The 18,818-nt window shown below is 37.3% G+C and overlaps 1 non-coding gene across 1 annotated transcript; it reads left to right on the forward strand.

Moving 5' to 3' along the window:
* Positions 1 to 2,623: 2,623 nt before the first annotated feature.
* LOC145603237 (small nucleolar RNA R71) lies at positions 2,624 to 2,728 on the forward strand. The gene has a single exon (XR_014104765.1). It is a non-coding gene; the product is annotated as a small nucleolar RNA R71 (small nucleolar RNA).
* Positions 2,729 to 18,818: the final 16,090 nt, after the last annotated feature.

The raw sequence follows: 18,818 nt of genomic DNA on the forward strand, positions 1-18,818 counted from the left end.
ATAAAACCTCAATTTCTTTCTCAAGCATTTCGGAGAAAATAGAAGTCATGCATCGTTTAAAAGTAGAGGGAGCATTGCATAATCCGAATGGCATTCTTCGGTATGCAAATGTCCCATATGGACATGTGAAAGTAGTTTTCTCTTGATCGCTTGGATGGATAGGGATTTGGAAAAATCCGGAATATCCATCCAAGAAACAAAAGAAAGCGTGGTGAGAAAGCCTTTCAAGCATTTGGTCCATGAAAGGGAGAGGAAAATGATCTTTCTTGGTGTTTTTGTTCAATCTCCTATAATCAATACACATTCTCCACCCGATCAACGTCCGGGTGGAAATTTCCTCTCCCTTTTCATTCTTGACAATGGTCATTCCACCCTTTTTGGGAACCACATGAACCGGGCTCACCCACTTGCTATCGGAGATAGCATAGATGATGCCCGCCTCACGTAGTTTCAAAATTTCTTTCTTGACAACCTCTTGGAGGTTGGGGTTCAACCTCCTTTGAGGTTCAATGGAGGTGGAATGATCATCCTCAAGATGAATACGATGCATGCAAAGAGAAGGACTAATTCCCTTGATATCATCAATGCTATACCCTATCACATCCTTGTATTTTCTCAATACATCAAGCAATTTTTTCAAATTAAGTTCATCAAGGGTAGCATTGACAATAATAGGGTATTTTTCCTCCTCATCAAGATAAGAATATTTCAAAGAAGGGGGGAGGGGTTTGAGTTCTACCTTGGGAGGAGGCTTGGAACTCTCTTCCGATTTCTCCTCCATTGATTCAAGCTCAATTTTGCCTTGTTCATCAACTTCCTCCTTTGAGGATTCCTCCATTGCATGTTAGAGCTTCCACGATTGGATCTTGAGGCTTCATCATAACCCTTCCCAAACGGTCCAACTCCTCATTCACAACATCAACACGGTAGCACTTTTCAACCATAGGGGTCTTTAGCAACTTGGAGAACTCAAAAACTATCTTCTCATCGGCCACTTCACATGTGATGGTGTTGTTTTTCAATTGATGACCGCCCCCAAAGTCTTAAGAGCTTCCCGACCTAAGATCAAAGGTGTATCCACATCTTCCTCCATGTCCATCACTACAAAGTCACAAGGCACATAGATGTGTCGCACTTGAATTGGAACATCCTCAAGTTCTCCACAAGGTAACTTCACCGAGCGGTCGGCTAGTTGAATAGTCTTCCTTGTAGGGATCATCTCAATATTGAGTTTTTGAGCAATGGATAAGGGGATTAGACTAACACTTGCTCCAAGATCGGCCAATGCACCCCTAGCTTCCATGTTTCCAATTTTCACCGGCAAAGTGAAACTCCCCGGATCTTTCTCCTTCTTGGGCATTTTATGTTGAACAAGAGCACTCACTTGGTGTGGAAGGGTGATAAGCTCATCATTGAGCTTCCTTTTGTTGGTGAGGATGTCCTTGAGAAATTTGGAGTAAGATGGCATTTGTGTCACTACTTCAAGAAAAGGGAGATTGATGTGCAAGTTCTTCATCACACTTAGAAATTTTGCAAACTTGTCATTCAACTTCCTCTCCGCAAGCCTACTTGGAAAAGGAACCGGTCCATCAAGGTTCCTAGTCTCACTAGGAATTGAAGTTGTCTTCTCGTTGTTGAGCTTCTTCTTCTCCGAACTTCCTTGGACCTCATCACCTTCTTCTTCCTCACCTCTCCTATCTTCACTCACACTCTCTTCTCCTCCCTTCTTTCCCTCACTATCCCCCTCATTTGGACCATCATAAGAAATTCCTGACCTCAAAGTGATTGCCTTGCATGTATCGGGTTTTTGGTTAAGAGAAGGGTTAAGTTGTGGTTGTCCGGGTAAAGTTGATGGTGAATTGAAAGGAGCCCTCTCGGCCAATTGAGCTAGTTTTGAATCAACCATTTTGTTGTGTGCCCTTATTTCTTGTATTTGTTGCCCAAAAGTTTGCATTTGTGAATGCATAGCTTGAAGGAGTTGTGTGGGTGTTGGCTCCGCTTGAGGTGTTTGTTCTTGATTTCTTTGGGGCCCTTGGGTTTGATTGTTGTATTGGTTTTGGTTGTTGTATTGGTTGTTCCTAGGGTAGCTTCCTCTTGGGTTTTGGTTTTGAGATGGAGGTGGATTTTGGTATTGGGGGTTGGAATTGTAAGAAGGTTGAGCTTGTTGGCCCCATTGTTGAGGTTGAGATGCAAACCCGGGTGGTGGTTGTCTCCAAGCTACTCCACCACCACCTCCTCTAAAACCGTCTTGTCTTGTGTTGTATGCCGCCACATGCTCGGGGCTCAAACCTCCACAATAAGATGTATCATGGTTCGTTCCTCCACAATTTTGACATGAGAAAGAGTTGACTTGAGAAGAGCTTGCTCCCCCACTTGAGCCTGCATTAACACTTGTGTTCAACTTTGAAAGCCCTTGTGTTCTCCAATTCATACATCCCACTTTTGTTTGGTGCACTCCTTCTTCTACCTCCCCAAGAGTAGTTCTTTGCTACCTCCTCGATTGTTGCTTCCACTTGATTTTGAGGGATCTTGATTAGTTGTCCACCCGCCCCCGCATCCAAGTTGGCTTTAGAAATGGGCTCCAAACCATCGTAGAAAAACCTCATGAGCAAACTTTGATTGTATTCATGGTGAGGATATGCTTGTACTAACTCTTTGAACCTCTCCCAAGCTTCATTAAGATTCTCATCCGCTTCTTGTTCAAATGATGCAATCTTCCTTCTCATCTCGGCGGTCTTCTCCTCGGAAATGAACCTCTTCAAGAATGCCTTAACTACCTCCCTCCAAGATGTGAGTGAGTTAGGCTTCACTTGCTTCAACCACTTCTTTGCTCTACCCGAAAGAGATTGTCGAAATAAATGCATCCGGATGTACTCTTGAGAAACTTGGTTGGTTTGAATCATGGCACATAGCTCAAGGAATCTATCAAGGTGCTCTATGGGATCTTCACTTGTAGAACCCGAAAATTGCTCCGATTGAACCATTCTTGTATATTGGGGATGAATTGTGAAGTTAGTCTCCGTGACGGGTAACAAAATCCCTCCCGTGAGCTCATAATCCTTCGGATTACCAAACTCATGAAACAAAACATCATCTTCTTGTCCTGCCATTGATTCACTTTGCGAACTAGAAGAGTAAGAATCACTCCCACTATCAATTATAGCACCAAGTCCTCTCCCTTCTTCTTCAAAAAGCCTACGGATTTGTCTCAAAGTTCGGTTGATTTCTTGGTCAATTTGATGGGTAGGTGGTCCTTGAGATCTTCTAAGCATTCACCAAAGCTAAGCAAACAATTAGCAATGACAAGTATGATAGAACAAAACAAAACAAAAAGAAAGCAATTAAAATTACTCTAACAAAAGCAAATTAGACACCAAACAAGCCGCCTCCCCGACAACGGCGCCAAAATTTGGTCGGGGTTTAGTAGGTCGTTGGGACTACCAACCCAAATCAAATTAACTACTTGTAGCCTAAACTACCCTAATACAAATATAGGGGTAAGTATAGGGTCGAACACAAGGGAAGCATGCAAGCTAAATATCAAATTCACTAAGCAAGAGTTAAGGAAAGGATAATTTTGTTGGTTTTTGGATAAAAAGTACTAAGACTTCAAACAAGCAAATAAAAAGAAGATTAAAAATCAAGAGAGCACGAAGCTTGGGGTACGAGGGTGTCAAACATGATTAGAAAGAGGTGAATAATGATAGTTATCGTGAAGAACATGCCAAAGAACACAAGATCCTACCTAAACAATTCATTCTCATGCAATGGTCTAGGCAAATCAATGAAAAAGCCCTATGCTAATAGAATCATACTCATGCATCCTATTAGACACTAGCAAAATCAAGAGAATAAAGAGGCACAAATCAATAAACTCTATTTTAACAACTCATTTTCATGCAATCATAAAAAAAGAGGTGATCTTGATCTAGTTCAAATCATTTTCATGCATTTAAACTAGAAGGCAATCCAATAAAGTGCAACAATAATCTCAAGACATTAAAAATCAAATCTTTCATCAATTTAAGGCATGTATTCAATCCAACCATCATCATTCTTCCAACATTCAACACATATTTTCCACCCCCTTCCCCTAGCTAAGAAATTAGCCTAGAGAAGGGAGATTAAACATGATGATAAAACTAAATGAAAACAAAATAGACATGGAAGCAAACATGATAAAAAACAATGAAAATACCAAAAGATATCAATCCACAAAATAGATAGAAATAAACAACTAGAGTGCAAATAAACTAAGCTAAGAGAAAGGATTAGAGATTACTAAGTAGGCAAAGGTAGAAAGATTAAAACTTGCAAGGTTGCTTGATTGATTGAAATGAAACTTGAACAAAGTTGCATACATGAAGAAAACATGAGTAAGACTACACTTTCTCTCTCTAAGATTAGGGTTAAAAATGTTTCTAAGTAATGATAGTTGATAATACAAACTTGAATAGGAGGCTATATATATGAATCATAAAAGACGGAAATAATAAGCCTTGGAGAGCCTTCTAGCTTGTAGCCGCGCCCTCTATATCGTGGGTTACGGAGTCGCTAAACCCAGACACCCACGCCTGCGGCATGAAGACCCACGCCCGCGGCTCCAAGGAGATGGCATCTTCTTCTGAGGAGAGGCCGTGACACAGCATCAGAGGAAAATCGTGCTCGAACAGCCGCGCCCGCGGCTTCTGGTGCCGCGCCCGCGGGTCAGGGAGGAGAGCCCTCTCCTGAGGCACGGCGCGGCATCTAATGAATGTTTGGGATACTGCCCTGCTCAGGTCCCCGCGCCCGCGGCTCCAAGCTCCGCGCCCGCGGCTCCCCTACTCTGCCAATCTTCCATCTTTGATCAACATTATCCTCATCCAAGTCTAGCCAAGCTTTCAATGGTTCATCCGGAAGGGCCAAAGTCCTACAAAACAAAAGAAAAAGCTAGAAAAGACAAGAAAGAGGGAACGAAAGAAAGAAAACACGAGAAAGGCAAACAAAGAAAAGGAGAACAAAAAGGGAAGGAAAAAGGGGCAAACAAGCTACAAGTGGGAGGAAAAACCCCGTAAAAGAAGCACTAAACCGTGGCATAAATGCCACTCATCAGAATGGACTATAGCACGGTATGAAGAGTTAATTCTACTTGATGAAAAACGACTAGAGGCTCTACATCATACCCAATGCTATCAAACCCGCATGGCTAGACATTTCAATAAGAAGGTCAAGACTAGAAATATCAAGGTTGGGGACTTGGTATTAAAAGCATTAAGGAAAAATGTTTTGGATCCAAGAGGTAAATTTAGGCTTAATTGGTCCGGGCCATACATTGTCCAAACAATCCTGTCAGGGGCGCGGCTAAGTTAACTGACATGGATGGTAATGAATTTTCAAATATGAAAAATCTTGACCAACTTAAGAAATACTACCCATAATTACTTTAGTAAAACACTCAAGAGAGCTACGTTTGGCCTGATTCCTTAAACAAAGGATACGTAGGCAACCCCGACAGGGTGCGGCCACTTTAATTTTTCAAAATTCTGTATCCCAGAATAATAAAATACGTGTCTACAAAATTTCAAGACTGGCGCCAGAAGAGTGACTCTGTCGCCAGGCGACAGAGCCAATTTGACAGCGACAATAATTCGGAAAGCAGCGCCAGGTTTCTGCGAGTGTCTGGGCAAATTTTGTGTATTCTAGAAATTTTTTCGACTTCCGTACTCGAATAAATTCTCCAAAAACTAAATATTTTAATTGTTTTCATTGCTTTAATTGTAAAGTTAATTTAAATAAAGGCTGAAATTTTATTAATTAATAAAGAAATTACATTATTGATGAAATAAAAGCTGAAAAAATTAACTAAAACAAATTAACTTTGTCTAATAAATCAAAGGAAAAGCAATGCTCTAATCCTTTTTCTCTTTCTTAATTCTTTTCCAATTTTTGTCCGCATTCTCTTCCTCTTCATCCATAACCTTTGCTAGGAGACATCCATTAGAAGATCTACACTCTATTTTAGTATAGATAGTTTTCCCTTCCGCTAAGACCCCGTGTTTCTTCTCCACCCAAGCTTTCTTTTCTGTAGAGTCAACTTTCCTTTTTCCTTTGTCTTTCTTAGAGCTTTTCTTTCTTGGCATAATAGGAATTTTGAATTCGCTCCTTTCCCCTAGGCGTTCCTTAGCAGGGACCTTTTTGTCACCTAGACGATTCTTCACATCGGTCTTCTCAACCTTGACTTGGGATTTCTGAAATTTTCCATCAAGCAATTATTTCACATTGTTTGACAAGCAAGGTGGAACCCTGTGGATAATCACCTCCCATAAGGGCCTACCACTCCAATATTTGTCAAAGCGCTCAACTTCTTGTGACACAGGAAATTCATAAGGACGGCGGAGATCTCCTGTAGGGATGGTTTGTGCAAGACCATATTGTCTCTTAAGTCTACAAGGGAAATAAAAAGTCAATTTTGATAAGCTCGGGAGACGACAGTATGCTTGGCTATTACAACCAACCATCTTCTCAATCCTCCACCAAGGGATGACCAAGTTTATGGTAAAATCACCAGCAGCAAACACTTTGCTCCACTCACGGCGACCTATCTTCAAGAATTGTTTCTTTCGCCGGACTATGCAATTGGGAGTGTATTTGTGTATATCATCAGGAGGATTAATAAATTTTAACCTCTCCATGAGCCATATCTTTAAAACACACATTTAATTAGTATTACAGTGTAAAGATATTTTTAATTTCTTGTAATTAAGAATAGTATTATTTTATACCTGTAATAAAATTGGAGAACCTCGAAAAGGTGCTTTTGGATTCTTTCTCAATGCATCTAACCACAACATGGTCTCTCCAACAATTAGTGGCATTGGGTTCCTCCCGGATTCAACTTGTTCTATAACAGATATAATTATTGCTTGACCTTCATTATCTTTACCACTAATTAAAAGAAGTTGGCTAAACATACAAAAGAGAAAAGCTCTTCTTTTATAGACATGAAATCAAGGGTTAGGTTTGTCATAATAATAACGTGCAAATTCTGTCAAATCAACCACATTGCCATGCACTAGATTTTTTAAATCCATACCCCTTAGATCAAAGAAACATTCGAAATCCCTATAATAATATTCACTTACTCTAGGCATTACCGCAAGATCTGTGGAATAGTAGCCTATAATGGCTCCAAATTCTTCCGGTAAAAGGCATATTTCATCATGGAAAAATCTAAAACAATGAGTATTAATATCCCAATAGTCCATAGCAGAATAAATAAAGTCCATGTCAAGACTCACCCCCTTTACACCATACATACCCCCCATACGGAAAGTATCCAATTCTTTTTTCTCTTTAGAAGTTAAAAGATGACACCACTCATTCATGTATCCACAAAAAGTTCTTTTAGCTAAAGGCATGATTACTAGTTAATTAATTAATAAATAAACTGGTTAAATTATGCAGAAAACGAAGGATTCGGGGGCTATTTATAAGCTTTTTTCACGGCAGAATTCAACTCCTGTGAGAAATAGGAAAAGTGAGTCTGTCGCCAAGCGACAAGTCTGTCGCGTGGCGACAGGTTTAATTACGTGGCGCCAGCGTTTTCGTAGCAGCGACAGCTATTACGCGTTGCAAACCGTGTTTTACTTGCCCGAATTCGACTTTGACTTGACTTATCCTTATTATTTTCCCCTTTCTTATCCATACACCTTTTTCTTACCCTTATTATTTTCATTCTTATTATTATTTTCATTATTATTATTATTATCATTATTATTATTATATTTTATTAAGCTTAATTAATTTTAGGCTTATTTTTAGTAACTATACTTTTGTTCCTTCATTTTTTCATTTTTCTTTTTTGGGGGAGAGAGTAAGTACCCTCCACTAATATTAATAATGACGGAAAATTTTGCGCAAAAATTACACTTTCTCACGCACTCACATGCACAATAAAAATTAATAAATAAAAATAAGAGATAAAGTGTTTAATAAATAATAAGTGCATATATATACAGAGTGTTTAATACATAAGTCATGTAAATAAAATAGACAAATTCCTACAAAAGTCAAAATAAATAAAATACAGGTACAACTACGGTGCCGGAGGTCGCAAATCGTGAGGGACACCAAATGTATCAAAGAAAGTCCTACTCCGTGGAGTATGTCCATCACCGTCCCCTGAACCACCAGGCAGCGCAAACTGCAACTCAGGGCCAGGCCAGCTAACTTCACCCTGGTACCCGACATAAAGAGGCTGGGGCTGCAAAGGCTGCTGCGACGATGAGCCAAACTCGTACGTCCCACCACCCATCCCACCTCGAATGGTCGGCCCAGTCGGAGCATCCTCAGGAGATGACGCCGAATCCTCTACAGCGGCGGCCTCAGAACGACCACCCCGACCACCGGAAGTAGTCCGATGACGCCTCGAGTCGGACCTAGTAGTCTCTCTCCTAGGCTCGGGTCTCGACCGAGTGCGTGGAGAAGGAATAGGCTGCCCCTGCAAAAGTAAATCAAAGTTAGCAAATGCAAATGAAAAAACAAGACAAAGATGCTAAATACAAGAAATGATACCTCCTCAGCATCGTTGCTACGACAGGTTGCACGATTCCGCAACCTCACAAGCTGGCTGCGAAAGGCGTCTATGCACCTAGCCATAGCTGTCACCACCTCGCGAGAAAACTGCCAAAGTAACCAAGTCAGTACAAATTACGAAGCAAATATAAAGATAAGATATGAGAAGTTACTTACTCGAGTCTGGTGACGAGGAATAGAACGCTCCACAAACTGCTCCCCCTCTGGAGCTAGTGGAATGAGCTCCTCGATCGGCCCATATATGCCCTGGTAACGTATGGACATCCTCGGGGGAATGAACTCCCTAGGACCGGCCTGGTAACAATAAAAGGTTAGAAAAGTACTTGGGGGCTACCTAAAGAAAGACAAATCAAATGAATAAAAACATACCGCTGCCTCCTCTGAAAGGACAGGAGCCGGCGCTAGCAACGGTAGAAGGTCCTCCTCATAACTCTGCTCGAGGAGAACGTAGGACCTCCACGGAGTACCCCGAGTAGATCCACTGGCACGATCCCGCTGCAAGGCATCGTGGAACATATGCCGAGGTGGAGGAGCAGGAACCACAAAAACATCTGAGGAATGCTGGATGGCTACCCTCTCCCTTAGGTAGACCACCGCGTCGTACGTCCCCAGAAAGTAACGATGCTCAGCAGTGTACTGCGCCGCCAGCACAGGAATAGGAAAAGTAGCCCAAGGTCGATAGACCGGGCTAGGCTCCTACAAAAATCACTAAATAAGACACTAATACCAAAAGGTGATGAAAGAAAAGTATAAGTTATAGAAACCTACCGAGAGGATCATGTCTTGAAGGCGTAGCACGTGCGGTGGACCTCTGCGGCCTCCTCAACTAGCAGCAATGGGGAGCACGCGAGGAGAAGGCCTCGCAGGCGCAAGAGAAGGGAAGTACTCGTAGAACCAGATCTATATGAAAAGGCAAAAGTCAGTAAAGATTATGCTTCTAATCTAGAGTTAAAAAGGAAAAGAGATATACCTCTACGACCCTCCAAAAGCTGGAAAGGGCTACCTCTCACGACAAGGCCTTGTGAGGACAAGAACGCCGCAAGCCCAGTAGAAAGTCCGCGTAGGCCATGCTGGCCCAGTCATATGCCCCGACCAAGTGAAGGTCGCGAACGGCGGACAGGTAGTAAAGAAGTACTCTACTACCTCGATCAGGGGAAAACGTCCCTGACAGCAGAATCAGCACAAAGATGCGCACCCGCTGCTCTCGGGTGGTGGCATCATCCTCAAAAGCTACAGCCAATGTGCAGCGACGAATACATCGGGAACTCAACTGTCCCGACTGAGCCTCAGCCTGGGCCCGAACGACAATCGACCCCAACAACTCCTGAACCTCTGGCGAATAGACAGTAACACCGGCGTCGAATGAAAGTGGAGTAGACTGGAACTCTAACCCCGTAATGAGGCTGAAGTCAGCTGGAGTGACTGTCATCTCACCCCAGGGAAAGTGAAAGGTGTTGGTGGTGTCCCAAAAGAACTCCACCAAAGCACGAACGACGAGGTTACCCCCATCGTATGAAAACATGGCCCGGGTGGCCTGAAGAAGAGGAGTCAACCCACATGACTCCCAAAGACGACGAAGACCCTCATCACGACTGATGAAGTTGTCGTACAGAGAAATGATGGTGGAGTTACCCGAGCCGTGGCTACGGGTCCTCCCGCTCGCAAGACCTCGTCGGACTCGCTCCGACAGATGGTGAACCGGCGCATGGAACAGGGTGCGCTCGTCCCAATCTGGCATGAGACCCAGCCTGGAAGTAGAAGGCACGTCCTCGCCCTCACTGGTGGGCTCGTCCTCTCGACGCGTGTCTCTCGACCGAGAACCAGAACCACGTCGTCTAGCCATGCTAAAGTATATAAAAGTAATCAATTTTAAGGCTCTACAATATCTAAGGTTCGCATAGGCCGCATGATACTATGTTCGCAAAACAGAGTACGTAGTACTAAAACAGAGCAAAAATTCAACTAAGCATGTAAGCATTTTTCAAGTAAACAAACAATTTCTTGCAAACATATGATGAATATTGTGACAAATTGCACAAGCAAAAGCAGTAAAAATGCAAAGAACGACCCACATTGTTCTTCAAGACCTCAAGAGGTCCAACAATGGTGAATCGTTTGTTTCTTCATCAAATTGAGTCAAACAAGTCTCAAGATACTCCCAAGTTAATAAACAAGCTTAATTAAACAAATTCAAGGCATAAAATTCAACAAACAAAGCGAATTAAGCAAAAAACACTTTCGAATTTTCGAAAAATTCGCGAGCAAGAACGCATAATTCATCAAAAACCGAGTAGAGTTTGACCAAAACTTACATAGATCAGGAAAATAGATGAGAAAAGCTTTGACTTGCAACAAGTTTGAGCGAATTTGGTTGAGAAATGAGCAAGAACGAGTAAATTGAAGTTTCGCGAAAATATGAGAAGAAGCAGAGCAGCGAAATGAGAAAGAAGAAGAAGACGGGTTTAAAACCCCGATTCTGTCGCCAAACGACAGAATTGTCGCGAGGCGACAGGAGCAAATGATCGCGACAGGTGTCTTTGGCCGGCGCTGGAGCGGCGACAAGGTGCTGGGCCCCGCATAATGACTTTGTGGGCCTATTTTGGCAATTTGGGTTCCTTGGTACGCCAGTTAGCCCCTTTAAGCAAAATTGACATGATTTAATCAGCTTGATTGCAGTTGCATTAAGTGATCGACTTGATGAAAGATCGTCTCACTTAGCTTAAAGCGCCTAAGTATTGGCTCATAACAAGGCACCGAAATAATGGTTCAATAGGAGCACCGAAATAATGGTTTAAAAAGACAAAAGCACCGAAGCATTGGAACAAACAACAACAAAAATAACAATAAGGGTCAATATGCAGAATGATTCTTTGGCAATATCCCAACATAGAGAGGAGTTGTCTAGTAGCGAAATACGACCGTGGCGAGGTAGTGTAACAAAATTTGAAGATGGCGAAGCAAGGTCACCTTCGACGGTCCCTCAAGGTAAAGAAGAGATTGTCTACAGCGGCGATGCACTGCCGTGGCGATGTACGACCACAACTCTGAAGATGACGACATACAGTTATTTTCGACGATGTTCCCGAAATACTGTGGAGGATTGTCACCAAGAATATTGAAGGCGACGACATATGGTTATCTTCAATGATGGCGTTCACGAGATACTGTGGAGGTTATCACAAGCAACAGCAAAATGGTTAAGTTCAGAGACGTGTGCTCGACGGTGCAAGATACGCGTTTCGTAACTCTTTTATCTGTTTTAACTAATGATTAGTTTGCAGGTATCGGCGTTATAAGAATAATTTGGAATCGCAGAACGTTTTGAATCATTCTCCGTCCCTATCGATACTTTGACTTTTGTTTTCGAAACATTAGTTTCTCCAAACTCAGTCAAAGTGGGGGCTTCTGTAGACACCCATTTGTGTCTCCCCAAATCCAAACCCAGTGATGAATGCCTTTCGCGTCGAACCATAATCGAATGAGGTGAAAGTGGTTGAAAGTTAAGTGTTGCGGTTTAGTTTTAAAATTCTATTCTCTCTGTTTTTGAAAATAACTCTATTTATTTTAAAATAGCCAAACCAGTTTAAGTTTGGTCCATAATTAAGGTCCAATAATAGTGTAGTTGGATGGGGCTCGAAAAGACCTTTCCGACGATATATTATAAGCCCAATTCCGATGAATATTGAGGAAGTTATGGCCAAAATACTAAACTGGGCCCGGTTAATTATTTACATACGGCCCAATGATCTAGAGGAGGGCCCAATGTTAATTATTATTCCTAAAATTAATTGGATTAATTATAATTCTCTAGAAGTTTCTAGAAGGTTCTTTTTAATTCTAATATTATTAGATTTAATAATTATTTATTTTAAAAATTTGGAATAAAACATTATTTTATTATTATTATTACTATCTTAAAAATACGTATTTTATCTTCTGTACGAATTCCGTAGATCAAGTTGATTAAAGATCGGATTCCGCGTGAAAAAAACGCGCTAACGCGACAGACCCTGTCGCCTCGCGACAGAGTCGATTCCTGGCGACAGCGTGTAGTTTTTATTCCTTATCAAATTCTGTATTTTTCCGGACTATTTTCCTATAAATAGGGTTTTGAATCTCTATTTTCAATCATCAACTCTCATCAAGAATTACTTAATTCTTAATTTCTCTCTCTCTCTCTTTCTAAATCAACTTTTTATCAAACACAATATTCCGCATTCACAAGATTTAGAATCACTTAGCCAAGTTCGAAGTTGCCTTCGCCCTAGACGTGCAAGGTTTGATATTTTCTGAGGGTTTGGTCCAAAACTAGTCAAAAATTTATTTAATTTGATTCTAATTTAATTCTTTAGTTATTCTTTATTATTATCATTGAAGTTTACTAACTCGTGTATTTTGTTATTAGAAAGAGGTACGAGGCTTCAAAGTAAGTAGATTAGCTTACTCCCTATTTCTTTCACAATGTAGAAAGCATGCTTATTATTGTTTTATGATTCCTAGTATCATGTTAGGATGTATTTAATTCCTAGTATCATGTTAGGATGTTATTTATTGCTTTCTAGTATCATGTTTAGGGTGCCTTTACTTATTTCTAATATCATGTTAGCATGTTAGTACCATTGTAGGTCTAAAGCTTTGATCTTTATTGCTTAGTGACATGCTAGGATTTGTAATTATTCTTGTTAGTATCATGCCTAGGATCTTACTATCATATTCAAGCTTTATTATGCCTTAACATGATTATTATTATATTTATGATGTTTATGTTGCTTGATAAATTTTTGTTATTGCTTGATCACACCTTTTATGCTTGTTAAAGGGAATTTGTACTTGAAATCACGCTTAATAAGATAATTGATAATTTGGTTTAGGCTAATATGATTTTAACTCAAGTGATCGCCAATAATAGTCTTATTTGTGCATTAATTTCAACCAACATAGATAAACAGGATAGGTTTAATATAATGTTTGTATGTTATTCGAAAAGCGGGCACATGAATACGAGCAGAACAAAGTAGAGGCCTATTTTATAGAGCGGGTCCTTTATTTTGTACATTGGATTCCTACCCTTATCCCCGAACCCTGTTTGGTTCAAGACCTTATGGAGTTGATGGTCCTTTTGGATTGTCTTTTGGGTTTACAAGTTCTTAAAACTTGTTGGCGACTCTTTTGCTCTATTTTCTTTCCCTTTGGAACGCCACCGTACTTTAGTGTATAATCACAGTGGGGTTCAAGTTTAGGATCATAATGCTTGAAATATTCCCTACAACAATACAAAGCTTTTTGACTCAAATGAAAGTCAAACACAATCAAACAAATCATTTTGAATCAAATGAAAGTCAAATGTATTCAATAAAGATAATTGAGTTAAATGAAAGTCAAACACATTCATACAAAGCTTTTTGAATGAAATGAAAGTCAAATGCATTGAACAAAGATAATTGAGTCAAATGAAAGTAAAACACATTCAAACAATTCTTTTTGAATCAAATGAAAGTCAAATCCATTAAACAAAGCTAATTGAGTCAAATGAAAGTCAAACACATTCGAACAATTCTTTTTGAATCAAATGAAAGTAAAATGTATTCAACAAAGCTAATTGAGTCAAATGAAAGTCAAACACATTCAAACAATGCTTTTTGAATCAATTAAAGTCAAATGCATTCAACAAAGATAATTGAGTCAAATGAAAGTCAAACACATTCAAACAATGCTTTTTGAATCAATTAAAGTCAAATGCATTCAACAAAGATAATTGAGTCAAATTAAAGTCAAACACATTTATACAAATCTTTTTGAATCAAAAGAATGTCAAACATATTTTAACAAAACTTTTTGAACCAAATGATAGTCAAATGCATTCAACAAAGATAATTGAGTTAAAAGAAAGTCAATTACATTCAAACAAAGCTTTTTGAGTCAAATGAAAGTCAAATGCATTTAACAAAGCTTTTGAGTCAAATGAAAGTCAAATGCATTCAATAAAGCTTTTTGAGTCAAATGAAAGTCAAACACATTCAAACAAAGCTTTTTGAATTAAATGAAAGTGAAATGCAATTAACAAAGATAATTGACTCAAATGAAAGTCAAACACATTCATACAATGCTAATTGAGTCAAATGAAAGTCAAATGCATTGTACAAAGCTTATTGAGTTAAATGAAAGTCAAATGCATTCTATAAAGCTAATAGAGTCAAATGAAAGTCAAACACATTCAAACAAAGATTTTTGAATCAAATGACAGTAAAAAGCATTCAACAAAGGTAATTGAGTTAAATGAAAGTCAAACACATTCAAACAAAGCTTTTTGAATCAAATGAAAGTAAAATGCATTCAACAAAGCTAATTGAGTCAAATGAAAGTCAAGCACATTCAAACAATGCTTTAAGAATCAAATGAAAGTCAAATGCATTCAACAAAGATAATTGAGTTAAATGAAAGTCAAACACATTCATACAAAGCTTTTTGAATCAAAAGAATGTCAAACACATTCAAACAAAGCTTTTTGAACCAAATAAAAATCAAATGCATTCAACAAAGATAATTGTGTCAAATGAAAGTCAAACACATACAAACAAAGCTTTTTGAGTCAAATGAGAGTTAAATGCATTCAACAAAGCTTTTTAACTCAAATAAAAGTCAAACACATTCAAACAAAGCTAATTGAGTCAAATGAAAGTCAAATACATTCAAATAAAGCGTTTTGAATCAAATGAAAGTCAAATGAATTCAACAAAGCTAATTGAGTCAAATAAAAGTTATATGCATTCAAACAAAGCGTTTTGTATTAAATGAAAGTCAAATGCATTCAACAAAGCTAATTGAATCAAATGAAAGTCGAACACATTCAAAGAAAGCATTTTAAATCAAATGAAAGTCAAATGCATTTAACAAATATAATTGAGTCAAATGAAAGTCAAACACATTCAAACAAAACTTTTTGAATCAAATGAAAGTCAAATGTATTCAACAAAGCTAATTAAGTCAAATGAAAGTCAAACACATTCAATCAAAGCTTTTTGAATTAAATGAAAGTGAAATGCAATTAACAAAGATAATTGACTTAAATGCAAGTCAAACACATTCATACACAGCTAATTCAGTCAAATGAAAGTCAAATGCATTTTACAAAGCTAATTGAGTCAAATAAAAGTCAAACACATTCAAACAAAGCTTTTGAATCAAATGAAAGTCAAATGCATTCAACAAAGCTAATTGAGTCAAATGAAAGTTAAACACATTCAAACAAAGCGTTTTGAATCAAATGAAAGTCAAATGCATTTAACAAAGCTAATTGAGTCAAATGAAAGTCAAACACATTGAAACAAAGCTTTTTGAATCAAATGAAAGTCAAATGCATTCAACAAAGATAATTGTGTCAAACGAAAGTCAAATACATTCAACAAAGCTTTTTGACTCAAATGAAAGTCAAACACAATTAAACAAATCATTTTGAATCAAATGAAAGTCAAATGCATTCAATAAAGTAATTGAGTCAAACGAAAGTCAAACACATTCATACAAAGCTTTTTGAATGAAATGAAAGTCAAATGCATTCAACAAAGATAATTGAGTCAAATGAAAGTCAAACACATTCAAGCAAAGATAATTGAGTCAAATGAAAGTCAAACACATACAAACAAAGCTTTTTGAATCCAATGAAATTCAAATGCATTCAACAAAGATAATTGAGTCAAATGACAGTAAAACATAGTCAAACAAACCTTTTAATATCAAATGAAAGTGAAATGCATTCAACAAAGCTTTTTGACTCAAATGAAAGTCAAACACATTCAAACAAAGCATTTTGAATCAAATGAAAGTCAAATGCATTCAATAAAGATAATTGAGTCAAATGAAAGTCAAACACATTCATAAAAAATTTTTGAATCAAATGAAAGTCAAATGCATTCAACAAAGATAATTGAGTCAAATGAAAGTCAAACACATTCAAACAAAGCTTTTTGAATCAAATGAAAGTCAAATGCATTCAACAAAGCTAATTGAGTCAAATAAAAGTCAAACACATTCATGTACAACTAATTGAGTCAAATGTAAGTCAAACACATTCTACAAAGCTAACTGAGTAAAATGAAAAGCAAACACATTCAAATAAAGCTTTTTGAATCAAATGAATGTCAAACACATTCAACAAAGTTAATGGAGTCAAATGAAAGTCAAACACATTCAAACAAAGCTTTTTGAATCAAATGAAAGTCAAATGCATTCAACAAAGATAATTGAGTCAAATGAAAGTCAAACACATTCAAAAAAACCTTTTTGAATCAAATGAAAGTCAAATGCATTCAATAAAGATAATTGAGTCAAATGAAAGTCAAACACATTCATACAAAGCTTTTTAAATTAAATAAAAGTCAAATGCATTCAACAAAGCTAATTGAGTCAAATGAAAGTCAAACACATTAAAACAAAGCTTTTTGAAACAAATGAAAGTCAAATGCATTCAACAAAGATAACTGAGTCAAATGAAAGTCAAACACATTCAAACAAAGATTTTTGAATCAAATGAAAGTCAAATGCATTCAACAAAGCTTTTTGACTCAAATGAAAGTCAAACACATTCAAACAAAGCTATTTGAATCAAATGAAAGTCAAATGCATTCAACAAAGCTAATTGAGTTAAATGAAAGTCAAACACATTCAAATAAAGCTTTTTGAATTAAATGAAAGTAAAATGCAATCAACAAAGCTAATTAAGTCAAATGAGAGTCAAACACATTCAAACAAAGCTTTTTGAATCAAATGAAAGTAAAATGCATTCAACAAAGCTAATGGAATCAAATAAAGCTTTTTGAATCAAATGAATGTCAAATGCATTCAACAAAGCTAATGGAGTCAAATGAAAGTCAAACACATTCAAACAAAGCTTTTTGAATCAAATGAAAGTCAAATGCATTCAACAAAGATAATTGAGTCAAACGAAAGTCAAATACATTCAAATAAAGCTTTTTGAATAAAATGAATGTCTAATGCATTTAACAAAGCTAATTGAGTCAAATGAAAGTCAAACACATTCAAACAAAGCTTTTTAAATATAATGAAAGTAAAATGCATTCAACAAAGCTAATTGAGTCAAATGAAAGTAAAACACATTCAAATAAAGCTTTTTGAATTAAATGAAAGTGAAATGTAATTAACAAAGGTAATTGAGTCAAATGAAAGCCAAACACATTCATACAAAGCTAATTGAGTCAAATGAAAGTCAAATGCATTCTACAAATTAAAGCTAATTGAGTCAAATGAAAGTCTAACACATTCAAACAAAGCTTTTGGAATCAAATGAAAGTCAATTGCATTCAACAAAGCTAATTCAGTCAAATGAAAGTCAAACACAGTCAAACAATGCTTTTTGATTCAAATTAAAGTCAAACACATTCATACAAAGTTAATTGAGTCAAATGAAAGTCAAACACATTCTACAAATTTAATTGAGTAAAATGAAAGTCAATCACATTCAAACAAAGCTTTTTGAATCAAATGAAAGTCAAACGCATTCAACAAAGTTAATGGAGTCAAATAAAAGTCAAACACATTCAAACAAAGCTTTTTGAATCAAATGAAAGTCAAATGCATTCAACAAAGATAATTGAGTCAAATGAAAGTCAAGCACATTCAAAAAAACCTTTTTGAATCAAATGAAAGTCAAATGCATTCAATAAAGATAATTGAGTCAAATGAAAGTCAAACACATTCATACAAAGCTTTTTGAATCAAATAGAAGTCAAATGCATTCAACAAAGCCAATTGAGTCAAATGAAAGTCAAACACATTAAAACAAAGCTTTTTGAAACAAATGAAAGTCAAATGCATTCAACAAAGCTAATTGAGTCAAATGAAAGTCAAACACATTCAAATAAAGCTTTTTGAATTAAATGAAAGTAAAATGCAATCAACAAAGCTAATTAAGTCAAATGAGAATCAAACACATTCAAACAAAGCTTTTTGAATCAAATGAAAGTAAAATGCATTCAACAAATCTGATTGAGTCAAATGAAAGTCAAACACATTCAAACAATGCTTTTGAATTAAATGAAAGTGAAATGAAATTAACAAAGCTAATTGAGTTAAATGAAAGTCAAACACATTCAAACAATGCTTTTGACTCAAATATCTTTGTTGAATGCATTGGACTTTCTTTTGATTCAAAAAGCTTTGTATGAATGTGTTTGACTTTCCTTTGACTCTATTATCTTTGTTGAATGCATTTGACTTTCATTTGATTT

Source organism: Chenopodium album, chromosome 21 (genome assembly GCF_948465745.1).
Source record: "Chenopodium album chromosome 21, dcCheAlbu1.1, whole genome shotgun sequence".
Taxonomy (NCBI): Eukaryota; Viridiplantae; Streptophyta; class Magnoliopsida; order Caryophyllales; family Amaranthaceae; genus Chenopodium; species Chenopodium album.